The following is a 22962-nucleotide window of genomic DNA, read 5'->3' as shown; positions in this document are numbered from 1 at the left end:
GTCAGTCGGTTAGATGGTAGAGCAAGGGCTGCAAGTCAGATTTAATGCAAAGGGCTGCTTTGTAGAAGACTTCAATGACAAGTGCGAGTTAGTTGCAAAGGGAAGTAGAGTTGGACGTATGTTTACCCTGGATGTTGGAATTCCTACTATGAATGCTGTTATGTATGCTAAAGGAAAAGGTGTTGTTGCAGATATTGAAATTTGGCACAAATGCATTGGACATGCAAATGTACAAAGGCTGAAATTAATGCAGTCCAAAGGGTTGGTTACAGGTTTTCCTACATTTAGAATTGCAGAATTTCATAAGGTATGCGAAGCATGTCAGTTTGGTAAGTAGGCAAGACAACCCTTTTCACATGACAGAGATGTAAGCAGAAATATCCTTGATGTTGTGCATACAGATATTTGGGGGCCTACACAAAATGTATCTCTTGGAGGCAGTTCATACTTTGTCACATTCATTGATGATTGTTCTAGAAAGCTGTGGGTATATTTTATGAAGGAAAAGAGTGAAGAGTTTGAGCACTTTAGAACTTTCAAGGCTGCAGTTGAAAGAGAAACAGGCTTGAAAGTAAAGTGCTTGAGGCTAGATGGAGGGGGAGAGTACCTCTCGAATAAGTTCAGTGATTTTCTGAGGTCTCATGGGATAAAGAGACAGTTCACATACAGGTATAACCCACAACAAAATGGGGTTGCAGAAAGGATAAACAGGCATATTGCAGAAGTTGCATGCACCTTGATGGCTGAAAAGAATATGCCTAAGAATTTTTTGTGTGAGGCTATTGCATGCGCCTTGATGGTTGAAAAGAATATGCCTAAGAATTTTTTGTGTGAGGCTGTTCATACTACTATTTATATTATGAACAGAACTCCCACAGCTGCAGTTCATGGTATGACCCCCGAAGAATGTTTACAGGTAAGAAGCCTGATGTTTCACACTTGAAAGTGTTTGGTTGTATTGCATATGTTCATGTGCTAGATGAGTTGCGGAAGAAACTGGATCCAAAGGCTGAAAAGTGTGTCTTTATTGGATACTCTTTAGAGCAAAAAGGGTATCGTTGTTATAACCCGCCACATGTAAGTTCAGAGTGAGCAGGGATGTCATCTTTGATGAAATGAGCAGTTGGTATGCATCTAGTGGTGATGCATTGGATGATGATGATGATCATGACACTCATGTGCAGGGGCTAAAAAGCAAGAATACAGACTCTTAGTAGACCAGAGACATCATCTGGTAGTCCTTGGTCTGGGAGACTAAGGAGTAGCTCTACATCTTCAAGTGCATCTAGTAGCACTACAAGTAAAGACAAAGGAAAGAATAAAGTGTCACATGGCATTGATGTAGTTCTTGATGGAGACTCCAATGGCTCAGAGAGCTTGGATGATGAGCTTGGCATTCCTTCAGTGAGGACTCCAGGTGTGCAGAGAGCACGTGTCAATGCAAAGACTCCATTGAGTGATGCAGTGGTACGCAGGTCTAGTAGGGTGAGATACCCTGTTAACAGATTTGGTTTGAAGGTTATGCAGCTCACCATTATGCTTATATGGTGAAAGTGATTGAGGATGTTGAGCCCACATGTTTTGAGGAGGCTCTTGGTCATGCTCATTGGGATGTAGCAATGGATGAGGAGATGACTGCATTAGAGGCCAATAAGACTTGGGATCTAGTATCATTGTCGAAGGGCAAGAAAGCTATTGGATGTAAGTGGGTTTATAAGATTAAGCACAATGCAGATGGTTTTGTTAGTAGGTACAAAGCTAGGCTAGTTGCAAAAGGCTATGCCTAGACATATGGCATAAATTATGAAGAAACCTTTAGTGCAGTTGCTAGGATGGCAACTGTCAGATGTGTGATTGCTTTGGCAGCAGCCAAAGGTTGGAGGTTGCAGCAAATGGATGTGAAGAATGCCTTCTTGCATGGTGATTTGCAGGAAGAAGTGTATATGGATTAGCCAGTAGGCTATGAAGATTTAGAGCATCCCATGTATGTGTGCAGGTTGAAGAAGGCGCTTTATGGGCTCAAGTAAGCACCTAGAGCATGGTCTAACAAGTTCAGAGAGTATTTTGTCAATATTGGCTTTTATGTTTCTGATGCTAACCACTCACTTTATGTGAGAAAGGGAGATGCAAGTTTGGTCATCATAGTCATCTATGTGGATGACTTGATTATTACACGTGATAATGATAGTGGGATTGCTGAAGTCAAGGACTTTTTGAAGAAGAAGTTTGAGATGAAGGATTTAGGTGAGCTAAGGTACTTCCTTGGCATTGAGGTGATCAGATGTGATGATGGTATATGGCTGTCCCAAAGACAGTATGGCTTGGATATGTTGTCCAAGTATGGTATGACAACATGCAAACCACTTTCAGTCCCGTTGGAGCAGAATGTAAAGTTGAGTGCTGATGTTGGGGATGAGATAGAATACCCTTCTATGTTCAAGAGGATAGTGGGGAGTTTGATCTACATGACCATTACAAGGCCAGACTTGAGCTACGCTGTTGGTCTTGTGAGTCAGTTTATGCAAGTACCTAGAAAGCCACATTTGGATGCAGTCAGACGCATATTGAGATATGTGAAGTCCACATTACATTATGGACTTTTCTATGAGACAGGTACAGATGTACAGGTGTTTGGATACACAGATGTAGATTGGGCTGGTAGTATGTCTGATAGAAGATCTACCGGTGGATACATGTTCTCTCTTGGTAGTGCAGCAGTTACTTGGAGCAGCAAAAAGCAATCTACAGTTGCTTTGTCGAGTACAGAGGCTGAGTATAGAGGTGTTGCTATTGCAGCATGTGAGGTAGTATGGCTGCAAAAGTTATTGGCTGATTTAGATGTGCAGGTGGAAGGTCCAGTTGTGTCATTTATTGTGACAACATGAGTAGTATACAGTTGGCTAGGAACCCTATGTTCCATGCCAGGACAAAACATATTGAGGTACACTAACACTTTGTGAGAGAGAAGATACTAGCAAGTGAGATTGACTTGGTGTATGTCAGCACATAGGATCCAATAGCTGACATCTTCACGAAGGCATTGGGTACAGAGAAGCTTCAAAAGTTTCGAAGCTTACTTGGAGTTGCAGAGATGTAGTTGAGCTTGAGGGGGAGTGTTGAGATGACAAGCTCAACACATGCAGACATTGATGATGGACCGCCTCGTTAGATGGATCCACATGTCTAGACTTAGCATGTTGGTGGTCATTATGACTCTCACATGGCCACTGACTCATTACTTATTATATTCAGATTGTTACACCTATTTACAGCTGGCATAGTTATAGCGCTAGTCGACTAGTATAGTCGGTTATGCATTGTTTGACTTAGTAGGCCACTTTCCTTTATGTTGTATCTTATCTATACTTTGTGTACATTGTAAAGTGTATGTAAGAAGAAGAAGAAACTAGCAAGAAAACGTTTTGGCCTCCATCTCTCTTCTTGTCTCTTGAGTGAGCTTCTCGTTGTGCATTCTGTGTGTGTTTGGTGCAGCATCTTGAGCAAGTCCCCCCACCACGCGATTCTTGGCACTACTTGTATGGCAATAGATTTAGGGTCAAGAGGGACTATAGGGTCCTCAAGTATTTCTCCTCTTAGTCTAATCTTACCCCCAAACAACACAGATGGGTAGCTACATTGCAGAACTATGACTTTGACATTGCACATATGCAGCGAAAAGACAATGTAGTTGTTGATTCATTATCTAGAATGTGGGCTTGTAAAGTTTTGGCCATCATGGAACTTCATAATGATTGGATAGAAGAGTTTCATGAGACCTATTTGTTAGATGCTGATTTCAACCACATTTTCCAGAAATTACAGCAAGGGCATGTGGAAGAAAACTCTCCATATAAGCTTAAGAACGGTCTCTTATGGTTTCAAGGCAGGATTCTCATCCCATACACTTCTCCATTCAAGAAAAAGATCATGCAAGAGATGTATTTCTCACCTATAGCTGGTCATTTGGGCATATTTAAAACCTATGACAAGATTGCTAAAATCTTTCATTGGAAGGGCCTATGGAAGGATGTAAAAGATTTTTTCTTGAGCTGTGTGCCATGTTAGCAAAACAAGGACAATACCTTAAAACCAACTGGTTTACTATAGCCATTGCCTATAATTGAAGGAAAATGGACACATATTACTATGGACTTCATTACTGGCCTACCAATGACCAAAAGGGGATGGAATAACATCTATGTAGTTGTGGACAAACTCACCAAGGTAGCCCATTTCATTCTTACAAAGACCTAATATAATACTTCTCAAGTAGCCAACCAATTCATGGAACATGTTTTCAAATTACATGGCTTACCACACGTCATTGTGCATGATCGGGATGCTAAATTCATGAGTAAATTTTGGTAGGAAGTTTTCAGCTCTATGGGCACTCAGTTAGCCCCTTCCATTGCTTAACATCCACTGACTGTGATGGCCAGACAGAGAGGGTTAACAAGTGGCTGGAAACTTACTTGAGGCATTTCTATTATGATGTGCAGCATGCTTGGGACTCATGGTTGCATTTGGCTAAGTTTGCCTATAATAACTCTATACATTCTAGCATTGGAGTTTCACCTTTTGAGGCATTATATGGCTATAAGGTGCCCCTTCCCATTGTTGTTTTGAAGTATTGACAGGGTATTCCATTCGAGGTTCTTTGAATAGATCCTTCCGCTAATGTTGGCTGAGTTGTACTTCTTCCCACCATCTAGCATGTGTTTTAGCATCCGCCAGTGTAGTTGGCCTTTGTAGGCTAATATGCGAATGGACTTCGGGATTAAGTCTGTTGATAAATTTATGCTTTTGTGTAAGCTCATTAGGGGCTAGATTCATCTTATGGATAATAATTTCCATGCATTCAATGTAATGCTCAACACTTTTGGATGCCCCTTGGGATAAATAGTCCAATTGAAGAGCTAACCAATCTTGGAAACCTTGCCATTGAAAATTTTCTAAGAATTCTCTTAATAAGGCAGCATAGGTCCCTTTATTTTGAGCATTGAGGTTACTGTCCATCTAGGTGCTTCATCTTTTAATGTCGGTAGAAAAATATGAAGGTCCCTTTATTTTGAGCATTGAGGTTACCATACCATCTAGCTGCTTCATCTTTTAATGTTGTTGGCAAAATACGAAACTTTTGATCATCATCTACTATCTCATTTTCTACGCAAGTCACCTCGAACCTTTGCATGTGAGCATCAGGATCTTCATCCCACATTCCCCCAAATTGGGTAAAATCAGCTAGTCTTATGGGATTACAAGCCATTGTTTCTTTAAATAATGCCCCTAGCCCAAAATCTTGAGTAGAATCAACCCATGTGATTTCTTTAGACTCCCTGCATAGGGATCTCAACCCTAGATTACGTACGTCTTGGAATGAATCTCCTTGGTGAGGAATCCTAAATGAGAAATGTAATCCAAAATCTACTACTCACTCTATCCACAAAGCCTCCACTGGCTCTCTAAATAATTGGCAAAATCCAAAATCGAACTCTAAGTCCCAATCAATGAATTGTTCATTACTTCTTATTGTAGCTTTAGCTTCACTTTTTATACTTTTGCTACTTTTTCTACTTCTCTCTTTAACGAAACTACTAGTACTTGAAACAACCCGGTTCCATTGATATGAATCTTCTTCACTTACTTGTGATGGGGTTCTACCAAATGGTATGTTAGGACCAAGCAACTCCAAATTTGAGCTTGACTCAATGTCTATTCCCAAATTTAGCAAAGCATTCACCTTTTATATCCTCTTTAGTAGCAGCCAAGCCTCCTATCAAGTGGCTCGATCCCTTGCACGTTGATCTCCGAGCTTCCACCTCTTGTATCCGTCTCTCCTTAGAACTCATCCACCACTAATTTAGTACCCACTAATGTCATTCTCTGCAAATTTCTTATGACTCATACGTTTTCTCCTAAAGCTACAAAGTTAGGGTTTTTGTGGTTGTGTATGCACTCAATACTTTGAGAATAGTCGGTAATTCTGGATCTTCTTCTCCATACAGTAGTTTCTCCTTCTACTCAGGAATTAGACCTAAAATTTCAGCTACCTCTCTCACGTCCTTTGTGTCAAAAGAAATTTTCAAGCCTCTAAATATATGAATCCAAGGCAATACATCATTCCATTCAGTCCTTCTAAATGTTTGATAAGCTGTGTGATAATACCAATCATAGTGGTATGACACACTAATTGTATTTATTTCAATTTCGTATATCAACCCAAAATGTATCTCTAAGAAAACAATGGTTTGCATGCATTCATTATACCCCCAACTCCAAGAGGATAATTGTTCACCATCTACCATTAACTGTGGAACAAAATATTTGCCACCCTCTACTAACTCTGTGTCTCTTGCCCAATCTAACACTTGCCTTTGGCAATCATGGGGAAAATTTGGAAAATAGCCTCTTAAGAAAGAAAGTTTGTAATCACTCACCCCTTACACTCTCCTTATACCCATATGATATAAATGAATATAATGCTTACACTCTTAGTTTGCATAAAATCAAAAAAATCATATTTTATATGAATATTTTATTTAAAAAATAACATTAAGTTGTTTCTCTTTTTTCTAAACTTTAATAATTTTCACTGAAACATCAAAATTTATACTCTCAACTTTCCCGTGAGATGTCATAATTTTTGTTGATATAAAACATAATTTTCTATTAATAAAGACTATAATTTTCACTCAAAATAATTGTTTTTGAATTTTAATACATTAAATATTCTATAAAAATTCTTAAAATTTTCAATAGAGTATCAATAATATAAATTCATAAAAAATAGTATATTAGATAAAAAGTCATCCAAAAATTTTATAAAAATTTATATATGTAATTTTAGGGTCATTTTAAGCTTTTTAAAGCTATTTTTGTTTTTTAAATAAAATAAATCATAGATGATTACTAACAATCATTCAAAGTGGAAAATCAGGCTTCAAGGAATTAAATGAAAATTCTAAACTAAGAAAATTATAACATCACACTACTTTATTTTGTTAAACGGAACAAGTGCTTACTTGGAAATATGCGGGTCGTAATCACATCCTTGGAAGCGCATCCCAGCCAAGGAGTGAGGTCTACTCCATTATCTTGGATAGCAAGCTCTTCACTTTGATCCCTATGCTCGAGACTACCAACTTGCCAATTGCTTTGTTGCAATATGGATGATCCTTATGAGTTAACGATTAAGTTGTTAATTAAAAAATTAATGACTATGGCTTCTTCCTATCAAAAACACGATGAGGAATGAAGGGGGAGGAGACTAATTTTATATCTTGACAATCTATCCACCAAACTCTACATGAAGCCAGGTGTTTGGAAGCCAACGAATTCTTCTTGAAGCCTATAGCTTCAATTTGCCCAAGTATATTGAGACTCCATTTTCTCTTTCATAGCCAATACATGGTGATGGAAGAGAAAAAAAAGAGATTGAGATCAAATCCATGCGAAGCATTGTCCATATGTCTTACCCATGATTTATGAGACTTGAATTTCCATTTTTTTAAGCAAATCATTAACTTCTTGAAGGCGCCTCTCCTTCGCTCAACACTGATGATGTTCTGCAAGGTGCCCCCTTCTTATTTTAAAAATGATCATTCAATCGAAGTTTTCCCTTTAATCGGATGCAAATTAAGCTAATGGTAATGATCAACATTGATGAGATTGATCAACATTATGGTGGCATTGATTGATCATCATCATAGTTGGTCCTCTTCTCTTCTTCCCTCTCCATCAATTGCCAGTAGATAGAGTCCGCCAAGATCACGCCCTCTCTAATCACCCGTTCATCCGGTTTCAACCATCTCCTTCCATGTTTTTTAATTTCATTTTAGTCTCTTCCATAATCATTTAAGGTTAGACCTTAAAATGCCCATTCACTTAGCAACTTACATACCAATCATGTAGTGCATTGAAAATGCGGTCAAACGATAAGATAGAGGTATTTAATAGTTACTCAACCTCCTTACTCATGAGAAAGATGAAATTTTCTTAGTTCCCCCTGATAAATAGGACTTGACTAAGAGTTCTTGTCGCCAAAATTTTTATGTTCTCTCAAGATCGTTCTTTAGTCTTGCAACTTATATTCTCTACGAAGATTAGCAATAGCCCCTTGTTCTCCAATACAAATCCTAGAACATTATGCCCAATGTAACATCATTTCTTTTCTCTTGCTGGGCTGTTGGATTGTCCTCCGAAGACAATAACTACTACTACATCTGCATAGAATTAATATAAAAATTTGGTAATAATGTGCTAATTGTATACAAATTTGTGAAATTTTTTACAATAATAGGCATGTTTCTAGGTGCTGTTAGTGGCCGTCATAGGGGCTCTTTTATTATAAGAGCATGGATTAATTGTCTTTGAAAGTCACAAGCTTACAAATAAGGAAATGGCTATGAATGTCTAGGACCAAGAGATGTTGGCTATTTTACATGCAATAAAAAATTAGTATCATTACTTGCATGGTAGTCTGTTTAGAGTTCAAAGTGGTTAGAAGGTTCTAAAGTATTTCTTCACTCAGTCAAATCTCACTCCTAAGTAGCATAGGTGGATAGCTACTCTGCAAAATTATGATTTTGACATCACTTATACAAGGGGCAAAGAAAATGTGGTAGCTGATTCACTTTCCCACATGTGGACATGTAAAGTTTTAGCCATGATTGAGCTACATAGTGATTGGATTGAAGAATTATAAGAAGCCTATCTTTGTGATAATGAGCTCAACCATGTTTTTCAAAAAGTACAATAAGGTCTCATGGAGAAAAACTCACATTATCAGCGTAAAAGTGGCCTAATTTGGTTAAATAGTAAAATTTTTATTTCCTCTACTTCTTCTTTCACATGGAAAATTATAGAGGAGTTTGCATCTTCGCCTTTAGCTGGACATTTTGGAGCTTTTAAAACCTATGATAAGATCAACAAAAGTTTTTATTGGAAAGGATTGTGGAAAGATGTTAAGGATTTTGTTATGAAGTGTATGCCTTGTCAGCAGAATAAGGACATCACCCATAAGCCAAGTGGTTTGTTGCAGTCACTACTTGTTCCTGAGGGCAAGTGGATGCACATTACCATCAACTTCATTACTAGTTTACCTACTACCAAAAGGGGATAGAATAGTATCTATGTGGTAGTGGATAGACTCACCAAGGTTGCCCACTTTATTCCTAACAAGACACAATTCACTGTTTCAGAAGTGTCTAATCAGTTTGTGGAGCAGATATTTAGATCACATAGATCATCGTAGGTGATTGTATATGATAGGGATTCAAAGTTCATGAATAACTATTGGCAAGTGGTATTCAACTCATGGACACTAAATTGGCTCCCTCTACAATATATCATCCATAGACTTGAGTCCACAGATTAATGGCCAAACAGAAAGGGTAAATAAGTGGTTGAAGAATTAAGTTTGCATTTCTGTCATGATGTGCAACAAGTGTGGGATTCTTAGTTGCATTTGGCCAAGTTTGCCTATAATAACTCCACTCATGCTGGTATTGGAGTTTCACCCTCTTAAGACTTTGTATGGTTATAAGGTGTCTTTACCCATAGTCATTTTCAATGAGAAAATCAGTTCTCATGGGCAAGAAAAATCGAAAAGAATGCATACCCTTCTTCAAGAGTGTAAGATGAATCTTAGGAAGGCCCAAGCTCAAATGAAGATGGATGTAGATGAGAAGAGGTGACCTTTAGAGTTCTAAGAAGGAGAATTAGTTTTGTTGGAAGTACCCAAGTCTTGTTACTTTACCTTGAATGATGGATCCAGCAGCAAGATTTCTCATAGGCTTTATGGACCTTATAGGATCCTGAAGCGCATTGGAGACTTGATAGGACAATCTACCCAATCTGCATTTGTATACCCTGTGAGCTTTAAGTGCTTATCTCTTATAGAAAAGTCCATAGTCTACTATAGCCTTGACATAGTGTATAATTCTTCTCATTGTGTCCAACTGAGATTTTCTGGACTTTTGCATGAATTGAATGATAAGTCCAACCAAGTAATTGAGATCAAGCCTAGTAATGGTAAGGTAGATGAGACTTCCTACCATTTGCCTGTACATAGTAATATCTCAATTTTTAGCTTTAGTAGTAACATCCAACTTAGTATTTTGATCTAATGGAGTATCCAGAGGTTTGCAATTTGTCATACCATATTTCTTCAATATCTCAAGTGCATATTGTCTTTGTGTCAGTCAAAATCCATGAGCTAAGTTCACAACCTCAATTCTTAAAAAGAACTTCAATTAAGAACCTAGAAAGAAGAGATGTTTAGTGTAGAAATAATAGTAATACTATGTCACACTAACATAGGTATAAAAGGGAGAGACATGTAATTTTTCACATATTTTGTAACATAATTCATTACTATCTCTTTTCTCATCACCTTGTTCATAGTTTCTATGGCTTCTCACCTGTTTTTATCTTTCTCTCTCAATTTCTAGTCTTTCTCTCTCCTTGTCACTCTCTTTCTCTCTCTACATTCCTTCTCTGTTTTTGTAGTCTTCTCTCTCCTCTTTCTCTCTCTCTAGTCCACCTCTTCTTGACAAGTGGTATCAAAGCACAAGACTTTGATCCATTTTTCTTCTCTTTTCTTCATATTTAGTCTAAATTTTCATCATAAAAATCAATTTCAAAACAAGTACTACAAGTACAAGACATGGACAGTGACTAGCAGTGGCTTGCAGGGCATCTACAATTGGAAGAAGACTATATCTACATATCTTTGTGACAAATATGGCTATAAAAGGTTAAAATAGTTGGTCGTCATCAAATTTCATGCAATTTTGAAGGTAACATGGTCAAATAGGAGTTAATGAACTTGAAAGAGAAACAAACTATGGTTATTTTTTAGGAAAGAGCTTCTTCTTCTACATATTTGTGACTTCCATGGAACCATCAACCTTCAACTTCATCTTTCTCCATGAATCTTGCTTCTTTCCAACAATGGATTATGTAGAAGGCTTCATGGCATCAAGTATAACAAGCTGCATACCATTTTGCCTTGTCTTGGTGGTGCAAACTCTCCTACAGAGATTGAGCTAATCACTTCTATTCTTCATCTATATTAAGATCAACATACTTGATAAGCTATGGAGGTTCCTATTGCTTCGAGCATTCTTCTTCTTCTCCAAACCCTAATTGTGCAGTCTATGTATAGCCATAAAAGCTTCAACTTAAGCTTAAATTTCTCTTCAATTTCTTGAAGATTCTTTATCATTTTAGTCCAAGGATTCATTTTAGTAAAGATTCTTGAAGAAATTGCAAGGATTGAGCACAAATGGCCAAGGATTGAAGCTCAAGAGCTTCTATCGAGTAAAAATTTAGGGGAAACAGGTTTAATGCTTCAATATTAAGCATTCGGAAGCTTCAAGATTGCTTCCAAACATTAAATGCACAAGGATTGAAGATTATTTCAACAACATTGGGCAACCAGAGACTTCATCAAGAATTTGGGGATCATTCAAGCCTTCATCAAACATACAAAAGGTATTCCTCTTTAATTCTTAATCTCTCTCATTCATCTAATTGCTAAGCTTCATCTAATTGATTGAGAGATTAAAGAATTGTAAAATTTCCATCAAATTTCAGCCAATCATTGTTTAAATCAGCCCATTCATGGAATGCATTGTTTACTTAATGCGTAATGGATCAAATCAGTGAATTAGAAGCTTTTGACTGAAATCCCAGAATTGCGTTCAATCCAATTGATTAAGCCCAAATTGATCATTAAGATTTCTTACTCTAATCCATTGATTTTTTTATGATTATTCATTCATGGCAAAAATATATCATAATCCATTGTAAAAGGGTAAGTCAACAGTGAGTCACTACATCATAAGATCCTCTTCCCATTCATTTTGCCAAATTTCAATTCTCTTGCATTTCATGTAAAGAACTGAATGAAAATTTATATCATGTTGATTGATTAGAGTAGCATGCCACTACCATATTGATATTCCCATAGAGGAAAAAGGTGGATGCCGAGGAGATAGCGGGATAATAGAGAGGTGACCTTCCCCCACTCTTAAAGATCCCGAAGGGGTGCAACCAATTGACCCGAGGGAAAATTTGCCCACCTCTCTGTGATTTTTGGAGCCTCTGTAGAGAGCTTGTTTTAGCCAATTTTATCCCCCACACAGGTATAACAAGTGGAGAATTGAATATTGAAGCACTTTTAAAGACTCAATTACCTTCAATGTCAAAATAGGGTGAAACATGGGATTTACAAGACAATGCAAGGTATACACTCGGTATATACAAATTATTACAGGTACCATCTTTATCACTGAAGTACATTTACATGTACTAAAAGGTGCCCAAAAGTCCTATCCATCTTCCTATAGAATTTGATAGCCATTAGTACCACCAATTTTCTCTCACAAGTGGAAATAGGATACGTACAGGTTTAAACAGGGTGCAAGCCCGAATAATTCAACATCAGAGATTGAATTGCAGAAAATTTTGTCCTAAACTTGTTATAGCATGCTATAGTTCATCTTGATGAGGGAATTGTTGGATTTGATTTGAATCTTTGGAAATTAAAGTTTCCTAGCCCAAGTTATAGCCAATTTTCTAACAATGGGTAATGTGGGATTGCACTATTATGGCAAGTCATAAGGGAAACAGTAAGGCCCAAAATGGGTATGCTCAGCAAATCAAAGATTCCATGCTAGAAAATACACCTCAAGAGGGCTCTAATGAGCCTCAAATACAAGGAGAAATCAACACACTTAATAATACCATGTGTGAATATGAGAATAGACATGCTCAAAGGCACGTAGAGTTGTTATCTAGAGTGAAATAGATGATATTGTCTACTAATCAAATGAAGTCTTCCATTGAGAAGTTGGTGGATCCCACTACCCAAACAAAGGCTTCAATTGACAAATTAGTAGAATCCAATGCTCAAATAATGTCTCAATTCTCCCAATGGATGCAAATGCAAATGAGAAACAAGGAAGCTAAGGAGAAAGCTCATTCAAATAGTGAACCTTCAGTCCCACTTCAACCACTTAACCAAAATGGTCAAAGTCATGTTATCATTGGACAAAGGGATATTCCCAATAGTCAATTTGAAGTAGGTGAGACTTCACAAAGGCATGATGACTATTTGGGGGGATTTTATTTTTGTGAGCTTTCCTTTTTGTTCTTTTGCAATTAATTTTTTTTTCTTGAGCTTTTTTGTGCAATGTACTAGGGATTTAATATTTGCAAGCTTCTACTTTCATGCTTTTGTAAATGTTTAGTTTTTTTCAAAGATTTCAAAAATTAATGTTCCCAAGTGTAAACCTTTTGGTTAATCTTGTGTCAAAGAAATATAAATTGAACCATATATCCTCATTGAGTGAAAGAGTAGGATTAATTGTTTAGGTAAATTTCTTGATCTTTTTGCAAATCTTAAGTTTGGTGAAATACCAAAAGAGTTTTTTGAATCTACAAAACAAGTAGTGTTTTTTAAAGCATACCAAGAGCCTACCATGCATAGTTAATAAGAAAAACCACATGGCATAGAATGATCGAGACTATTTATTTGTCTTTTAGAGTGTCCATACTAAAAAAAGAAATATACACACAGAAAACCATAGCTATAGTAAAAATATTATGACAAGAGAAATGTCTACAATATAGTGAAAGGTCTCAAATCACATGTCCAAAGATAATAGTATTATTCTAAAACTAGAGCATCTCTATGTAAGAAACTAGTCCACATGCAATGTTTGAGAGGCACTGTTGGTGCATCAAGTTATCAGTCTCTGTGCAAAGGCAAGGGTTACCATCCTTGCCACTAGCCGGCCCAAGTCCACCACATCCTACAAATACATCTAGGGCATAATCGCATTGCTCTGTGAAGGTGACGAGTAGCCACCTAATGAAAACACAACTTGTTAAAATACATTCAATAAACTATTTCCTAACATTCCAAGTATATGAGACATCACCTATAAAAAAATAATGATCTCTTCCCATCACCCATGCTAGCAAGAATCCCATGAATCTTCATAGGATAGAAAAAACCATCTAGCTGCACATAGTTCTGATGAGCTAGAAAGTGAATTGCATCAACGGCCTTACCAGCCTCTAGGTTCTATGATGGTAGTACTCAATTACCCGCCCGATGCCACAAGAAAATGGTGAGGTCCACTAGCACATGTTTTAGCATTACAAAAATGAAGGTGTATATATGCAGCATCATAAAGAAACTCACAAAACTAGAGAATAAAAGGAAAGAAGATTCTATGCTCTTACTATCTCTCAAGGAATAGATTATCTATAAGCTTTTGTAATGCAAAAAGGAATCCATGTGTGATAAAGGACAAGGCTACCCTTGTGGAATTTGCAATGAACTCTCCAATGTGCTCTCCTAGGCACATAGTAATCAAGAATCCCTCATCTACAAATCACTCATATGCTAAGTCCGTGGTGCCGATCACCAATTTCTTTGTAAAGGCATTCCACTCTGGTATATATATACTCTCTATACATATCAAAACGTGGCGACTTGTGAACTTCAAAAGTGGCATGCAACAGATAATATATGCCTAGCATATGACACATGACATAAGTCACCCACCGACTCTACACCCAATGCATCCACTAGTAGACTCATGGTAAAATAAAAAAATATCAATCATGCAATCTCATGACACAATGCCCCATCCATGTTTAATGAGTACTCCCCAATACTATGTGTAATGGGTCATCTTTCCTAATTAGGATGCCTGGTTGCTAACTCAACCATGAAGGATGAGGTTGGAGCTCTACATTTTTTTGATGACTTAGTTGAATGTGTTTGCATGGGCTCATGAGTCTCACTAGATGGATCCATCAACTTCTTGCCTTTGCAAATAACAATAAAAATATCGTTCAAGTGACTCAGCAAACCCATAATCAAAGACAACATCAATATAAAGGTGGGAGATTAGGCAAGGGATAAGATACAAAGGTTCATATGTTTATTACCTAGCATGTCCTACAAATTTTCAGAAGGAACTACACAATTTGTATCCTAGTTGGTTTGTGTAGCAGGTGCAACATGTGCATTAAGTATTTCAAGCCTAGATGGGTTAGAAACATTGTCAGACTATGTATCTATAATGAAAGCCTTGCTATGCTCAACCATGAATCCTAGAAGAATACCACCATGATTACTTTAACTATCACATCCTCAACTAATCAACCATTTAACGAACATACTAGACATTTGTAAAATAAATAAGTTAATGTCCTTGCTCACAAATCCATCTCTTGCTTTGGAATGACCCCAAGGGGGTAATCAAGCCACTAAAGATAGACATTTTCCTCCCATTTTGTGGTCCCACGCTCTTGGAGAGTTAGAGAGTACATGGCATTCTCATCTTTCACATCAATCCACTCTTTGGTCACTACAGACACTACATCGAGCATTTTTTTAGTAATGCAATGCAAGAGCCACCTATAGCCACGATGTAGCAACCACAATGCAAGTTAGCATATTTTTTTAAAAAAATCGATAGTCTCCCTTGCTTAGGTATTCTATTTCAAATCAAATAAGAGCCACCTACTACCATGGATTTGCAAACATGTATAACAAGCAAGAGAACAAATCTAAAACAAACCATGCTTCCATGGGTTATAATAGCCGCCAACCAATGATAGAAATATAGGTTTGAGTGAAACACCAACATAATACCCATATAGTAGTCTCTTAATTGAGAATTCTAACTTAGGCATCTTGTCTTGGCATATTTTTTTAAAAAAATCAATAGTCTCCCTTGCTTAGGTATTCTATTTCAAATCAAATAAGAGCCACCTACTACCATGGATTTGCAAACATGTATAACAAGCAAGAGAACAAATCTAAAACAAACCATGCTTCCATGGGTTATAATAGCCGCCAACCAATGATAGAAATATAGGTTTGAGTGAAACACCAACATAATACCCATATAGTAGTCTCTTAATTGAGAATTCTAACTTAGGCATCTTGTCTTGGCATATTTTTTTTAAAAAATCGATAGTCTCCCTTGCTTAGGTATTCTATTTCAAATCAAATAAGAGCCACCTACTACCATGGATTTGCAAACATGTATAACAAGCAAGAGAACAAATCTAAAACAAACCATGCTTCCATGGGTTATAATAGCCGCCAACCAATGATAGAAATATAGGTTTGAGTGAAACACCAACATAATACCCATATAGTAGTCTCTTAATTGAGAATTCTAACTTAGGCATCTTGTCTTGGTCTTCATTCGATGAATTCACTACGTTCAAGAGATGCACATATGCTTGCATGACAAATATGGAAATCCATAAATGTAGAAAATGCAGCCATTGTTTTCATTAGATTGAAGCAAGTTCAACATTTAGACACACCAAATAATCTTACCTCTCGGGGAATTTCGGAGCTTGACATGTAGTATAACCTGTCGTATAAGTAATCTTCAACATGCTTGGTTCATCCCATTGAATCCCATATAATACCTTGAAGTTATCTTCTCCAATGGCACGATTGGAAATGGAGAGATACTTGTAGCCATGGTCTTTCAATCGTTCTTCCTCAGCTCTTATGGAAACTTCAATCTTTTTTTTTTTGTTTCATGTTCTAGCAATCCTTGACCCTTGATTTTTACAATTTCTTTGGAAATTAATGCATTAAACTCTTCCTAAATTCAACTAGTACATGATTATGAAAACATAAACATGAAAAAAATAATGAAGTTCTTGACAACATCGGATTGTAAAAAATTGGATACAGACTAATTTTATTTGGAGCATTTCTTCAAAAAAATAAGCTCATCTCTTCAAGAGGATCTTATTGTGAATTAAGGGTATCAATGAACTTGTAATTATGCATAAATGATTTGAAAAACACAAATATGACAAAACATAAAAAAATTATGAAAATGCATGGATTTAGGGTTAAATTAGAGAGAGGCTCCTTTGTATTTGAAGCATTTTGTTAAAAAATACTATCTCTTCAAGAGGCTTCCACGTGGAATTTTAAGTCAACACTATTATTGTGCAATCATGTGGGTTGTGTCTTCCAAACAAGCTAAGATATTAGAATACATTGTGTGTTGTACCATGGTGGAGTATAGTGGTAGAATCTCATCTCAATGGACATCTCCACCTCAACCCACTTTCGTTGTTTAAGTATGAGGCTAGCCAAGATGCTTTCTTTGTTGGAAAATTCAAAATTTTAAAACATGTAAACTTCATGGCTTATGTTTGGGGTGATATAGGCTCTTGTAATTCTACATTGGAGGGAGAGATTCATTCAAGAAACCAAATAATAGAGATCTTGCACAATAAACTAGGGGACAAGAAGAGTGCTAAGGCATTAGTTTTATCCAAGGCTAGAAGGGCCAAATTTCAAAGGTGGTTTGCAATGGCATACAAAGCTAGGGTGGTACTTGAATCATTCTTATTTGTGAGGAAGGAATTCCTCTTTGACCTTGTCCTAGCCTTCATGGGTTTCAATGTTGAACAAAGATAGATCTTAAGTATGGAATGAGATATAAAAGAAATTTGGTCTATGCAATATCTTGGTCACCAAATTGATCCCTTATGAAATATTTCTCCATAAGTCCTGGTTTAAGTCACATTGCCATCACTCCTTGATTGGTTGTAGGTGAAACTTATGCTTTATCAGAGGCATTAGGTAGATTCATATATATTCTTAGGGTTGCAAATACATTTCTAAGAGGTGAAAAGAAAGCCTCTACCTACCTACTCTTTTGTAAAGACATTTGCATTAGGTAGAGTGCTAGTAGTACGTAGAGGCATTATGTAGAGTCCTATCTTCAATTTGTGTTGCCAAACATGGATGATATGAATATAGATAATGTAATTGAACAAGGTATTGAAGAAATATATCCTGTAATATGCCATCGTGACGTGCTGCTGTGATGAAGACACCCCCCCCATTTTACTCCATCATCGCCAAATTAATAACATAATATTTTTTAAAGAAATTATGACTCCCCCTGTCAATGCTGTTGGATTGGATTGGCAGTGGGAGGAGGAGTTGAACATGAAGGCAAAGGTGAGGGAAGGGACGTGTAGAAGTTGACCTAAGTCAAGAGTTTGAGGTCGTAACAGACACAAGTTCTCTTTCACTAGATTTTATGCTTATGCAACAAGGTCATCCGATAGATTAATCCTCAAGGAAGCTGAAAATCCATGAGAGGAATTACACCACTCATGATATAGAGCTATTAGCCATGATCCATGCTCTCAAATTGTGGTGACAATATTTTCTTAGAAGCAAGTTTACTTTGGTCACTGACCACAAAAGTTTCAAATATATATTTACTCAACCAGACCTCAACATGAGGCATTGTCGATGGTGGATTGGAGGATTTTCAATAATTTGATTTTGAAATCAAGTTCATTCCTAGAAAAGATAATGTGATTGTGCTGATGCATTAAGTCGTAAAGCTTTTCTAAATACACTTATCATGGAAGTGCTATCTAAAGGAGAGATTTTAGCTACCATGATATCAATGCCTAGCAATCCAGTCATTGAGCTAGCCAAAGAAGAGGTAGACAAGGATCCTAAGTATTAGTTAATGCTTAGAGAAATCCTAGTTAAGGACAATGATCCTAAGCTCATAGTCAAATACCAAAATTTCACTGTGGATGATGGACTTATCTATTTCAAGACAAGGCTCTGCATTCCTCTTAGTCAAGTGCTGAAAAAGAAGATATTATGGGAAGCCCACGACTCCCCATTCTCACGACACCCTGGCTATGCAAAGATGCTTAATGCAGTCATGAAAAGTTACTACTGGGAAAGACTGAAGCATGATGTACTTAGATATGTTACTGAATTCCTACGTTGCCAGTGGGTGAAAGCTGAGCATGCCAAAATGCGAGGCAAGCTCCAGCCACTTGACATTCCATAGATGAAATGGGAGTTCATCAATGTGGACAATCAGAGCTAGAAGCATGAGAGAGTGTGCACGAGAGAGAGAGAGAGAGAGAGAGAGAGAGAGAGAGAGAGAGAGAGAGAGAGAGAGAGAGAGAGAGAGAGAGAGAGAGAGAGAGAGAGAGAGAGAGAGAGAGAGAGAGAGAGAGAGAGAGTACAAGAAGAAGATCTTGCTTTAGTTAGTTGTTCAAGGTACAACTAGTACACTCTCCTCAACTATGAGGGTGTACTTTAGGTAGTTTATATAGCCTCTAGAGGATTTAGGGTTAGGGTTTCCCCTTGCTCCCTTGCGCTCCAGTTCATTTACACCTAGCTACCCTTATCCTCTCTCGTATAAGGTGAGTTCACATGCTTACTTCTCAACACCCCCCTCAATGCTAGGTGGCATTGGATAAAGCATGATAGGATGTCCCCCCTTAATCTACAATGAGATGCCTTTATAAATCAGGCTACAAAAGATGGTTATAGGTAGAGAGTGTTACAAGACTCAAAAAAGTCGATCATCTGTGGATTGGGAGGTAAAATTGGCCTCCAATTCCTTAGGTACTTCTGGAACACTAGGACAATTACTAATGATATCTTTTTGCATTTATTGCACTTCATTTTGTCAGGATATTTCTTCTAGCAATTGCTTACAATATGCCCTTTTTTGTGATAGAAGGAGCACTTAGTAGAAGCTGTATGGACTAACACTTGCTCATGGGAAGTAAATGCTGAAGTCCTTTCATTATGGTTCCTCTTCTCTTCATCCAGGTATGACTGGATGGTACTTGCCAAGGTTGGGTTTGAGATATTAGTAAGGGTCGTAACAAGGGTTGGAAAGACCTTCTTCACAGACTTCAGAAGTATGGCAATGGCATCTTCATCATGAATGGGTGTTTGAATAGAGGCCAACTGTGCCATGAGCCCCTTCATATGTGAAATCAACTTTGTTAGATCTTCTTCCTATTTATCCAAGCCAAAAACTCAATCTTTAGAAAGATCTTCGAGTTCTTCCCTTTAGCAGCATAGAGCCTTTTAAGCTCATTGCACTTGTCCTTTGGCAGTGGAGAGTCAGTCAATGTGATGAATTAAAGATTCATCCAAATGAAGCATGATGATGGCCTGAGCTCTTTCATCATTTTCCACATCAAGGGGATTGGATGGGTCAATAACTTTGGTCCCTTTTATGAAGGGCCAATAGACTTGTTCCATCATTTTATATTTTACTACGACTTACCAAGGATGGAAATCTTTTCTATTGAACTTGCAAATTTGAGGCCTTACATCTGCATAGGCCATGACCATTATAGGAAGGTCTTATTTATTTCTTTAAGTAATGGCAATGTCTAGTCCTTTACAAGTGGCCAAGTACAAATCAAATAACAGGATTGATAACCCTACAACTGATAACCAACTTTAAAACTGCAAAGATGAAAAAGGTTGGAAATCATACATATGTAGTATCTCAAGATAATATTTTGATGGTCCTATTATGCGAACAACCCTTGATTTAATTTTTACTGTTTTCCTAGGTTTCAATGAGGTGAACTTTGACTGGACTTTAGGTTCCTCCCCTCCTTGCGGTTTAGTATACAAGCATTTGGTTTAGCAAGGTCGATTAATGACCTCGACACTTGGTGAAGAGTCCAAGGATATTTCAATCACATCAATATTCATAGGGCAGTAGTAGTAATGTCAGTGAATACCTTTTTAGTGCTTAGAAGCACTTATCTCAAGATTGAGATGTTTAGGTATTACCTTGTCAAGTTTGGTGAGACACTTGACTTATTACCGGGATTGAAGTCACACTTCTTGGTGAACTTATGATGTCCCCGAGTGTTGGAGCTACTCATAGACCATGAACACACTTCAGAGTATATGGTTGAGTGATTAGAATCACTGTTACTTCTTAGAGATTGAAAATTATGAAAAATGGAAAAGCTTGAAGCTTTCTGGCTATGACTGCCAAAAACCCACAATTAGGGTTTTGATGATAATAGCCAGAAAAGGAGAAATTTCTCCAAACCCTCTTAGAGGAAGATGGCCCATTGGGGGGGCTATGAAAGCCCTATGGTGGTCTCCATGATTGCACCTTCTACTAGTCATGATTCAACTTGTGGTAGATCGCTCTCAGAAACTGCAACAAATCTGTGTTTGTTGTAATGTTGCCCTTCTGCATCCACGATGTTGGGGTCTCTCGTGCTGTGCTGATGCGCCTTAAGCTAGCGAGCATTTTCTTAGAAAAATTTGGAGGCTAATATCCCCTCTTTTGCTCACACGAGCTCCTCCAATGGAGACAGGTACTAGCTAGCTATGGAGGTTGAAAGACCAAGATGAGAAAGTGGAGCTTTTCTTGTGCACTTAGGTTAAGCTGAGGTTTAGGAAACCTAAAGGGATCAAAGATGGCTCTGATACCATGTGGAAAATCAAAGTTGGAAGCATGAGAGAGTGTGCACAAGAGGGAGAGAGAGAGCTCAAGTACAAGAAGAAGATCTTGCTTTATTTAGTTGTTCAAGGTACAACTAGTACACTCTTCTCAACTGTGAGGGTGTACTTTAGGCAGTGTATATAGCCTGTAGAGGAGTTAGGGTTAGGATTTCCCCTTACTCCCTTGTCCTCTAGTTCATTTACACCTAGCTACCCTTATCCTCTCCCATATAAGGAGAGTTCACATGCTTACTTCTTAACAATCTGTATAGATTTCGTAGTTGGCTTACCTTCTGTTCAAGTAGGGTATAATTCAATCATTGTGATTGCGGATATGCTGACAAAGGTCACTCATCTTATCCCAGTAGTCATATTACATGACTATTTGTAAAAGAAATCTTTAAACTTCATGGATTGCCTAAATGGATCATTAGTGATCACGACTCTCTGTTTACACCACATTTCTAGAAAAGCCTATTTGAAGTAACTAGAACCCAGCTTTTCTTTCACACAGCTTACCATGCCCAAAATGATGGTCAAATAGAGTGGGTTAATCAAGTCATTGAAGATATACTGAGAGCTTACTATTCTAGAGAACCGACAAGGTGGATATAGTATTTTCCCTTAGTAAAATTTTCCTACAATGTGTCATATCACTAGAGTATTCAAATGACTCCATTTCAAGTATTGTATGGGCAAGATTGTTTGACACCACTAAATTTCTCTGATCCAACCCTAAAGATTGAGGATTCTAAGAAAATGCTAGAAGATATGGATGATAGGGTCAAAACTATCAGACAAGACATCCAAGCTGCCAAAGACTGCCAAAAAGCTTATACTGATCTAGGATGGCAAGAGCTTATCTTCCAAGAGAGAGACATGGTTTTCATCCATGTACGCCCAAAGAAGAGTTCTCTATCATTAGGAAAGTTCAAAAAGTTGAGTCCAAGGTATTGTGCACCATACAAGGTTCTCAAATGCCTAGGAGCTAATGCTGCCTACAAACTACAACTTCTTGATCATGTGAAAGTCCACAATGTATTTCATGTTAGCCTTCTAAAAGCTTATGTGGCAAATCAAGATCATATTCTTGATGACCAGCAAAATGTAATGCCTAGTCAAGTAGCCCTTGAACTCTAGCCCGATAAGATTCTAGATGTAAAAGAGAAACCTTGAGAAACAGAACCATTAGAGAGTATCTTATCAAGCGGAAAGACTATCCTAAGGAGGATGCAACGTGGATAGAAGAGACAGATCTTGAAAAATAGTTTCCCCAGTTCTTTTCAAGATGAGAATATCTCGATTCCTCTAAGGAGGAGAAGATGTAATATTTCTACCATAGCACTTCATATCAAGAAACAAATTTGGGCTTGAGGCATTTTAAAAATTACTCGTTGAGCTGTCACATAAGTGACCACAGGCAATTTTCTTGATATCGAGTCTTGCATTAAATCAATTCCACAATCTAACATGAGAAGACACCTCAATGTTCCCAGCAAAAAGCAAAGACACCTCGTAAATAATATTACGACAGCTTGATCATATAATTTTTCCTGCATTATACTTGATTTGGCTTTACCAATTCCATTTAATGTGTTCAAGATCGCATTGATTTTGTAACCGCAAGACAA

The sequence above is a fragment of the Lygodium microphyllum genome, chromosome 22 (genome assembly GCF_053477565.2).
Source record: "Lygodium microphyllum isolate KBCC chromosome 22, Lygodium_microphyllum_v1.1.10, whole genome shotgun sequence".
NCBI lineage: Eukaryota > Viridiplantae > Streptophyta > Polypodiopsida > Schizaeales > Lygodiaceae > Lygodium > Lygodium microphyllum.
The sequence above is the reverse complement of the archived record's forward strand: the minus strand, read 5'-3'. Positions refer to the sequence as shown.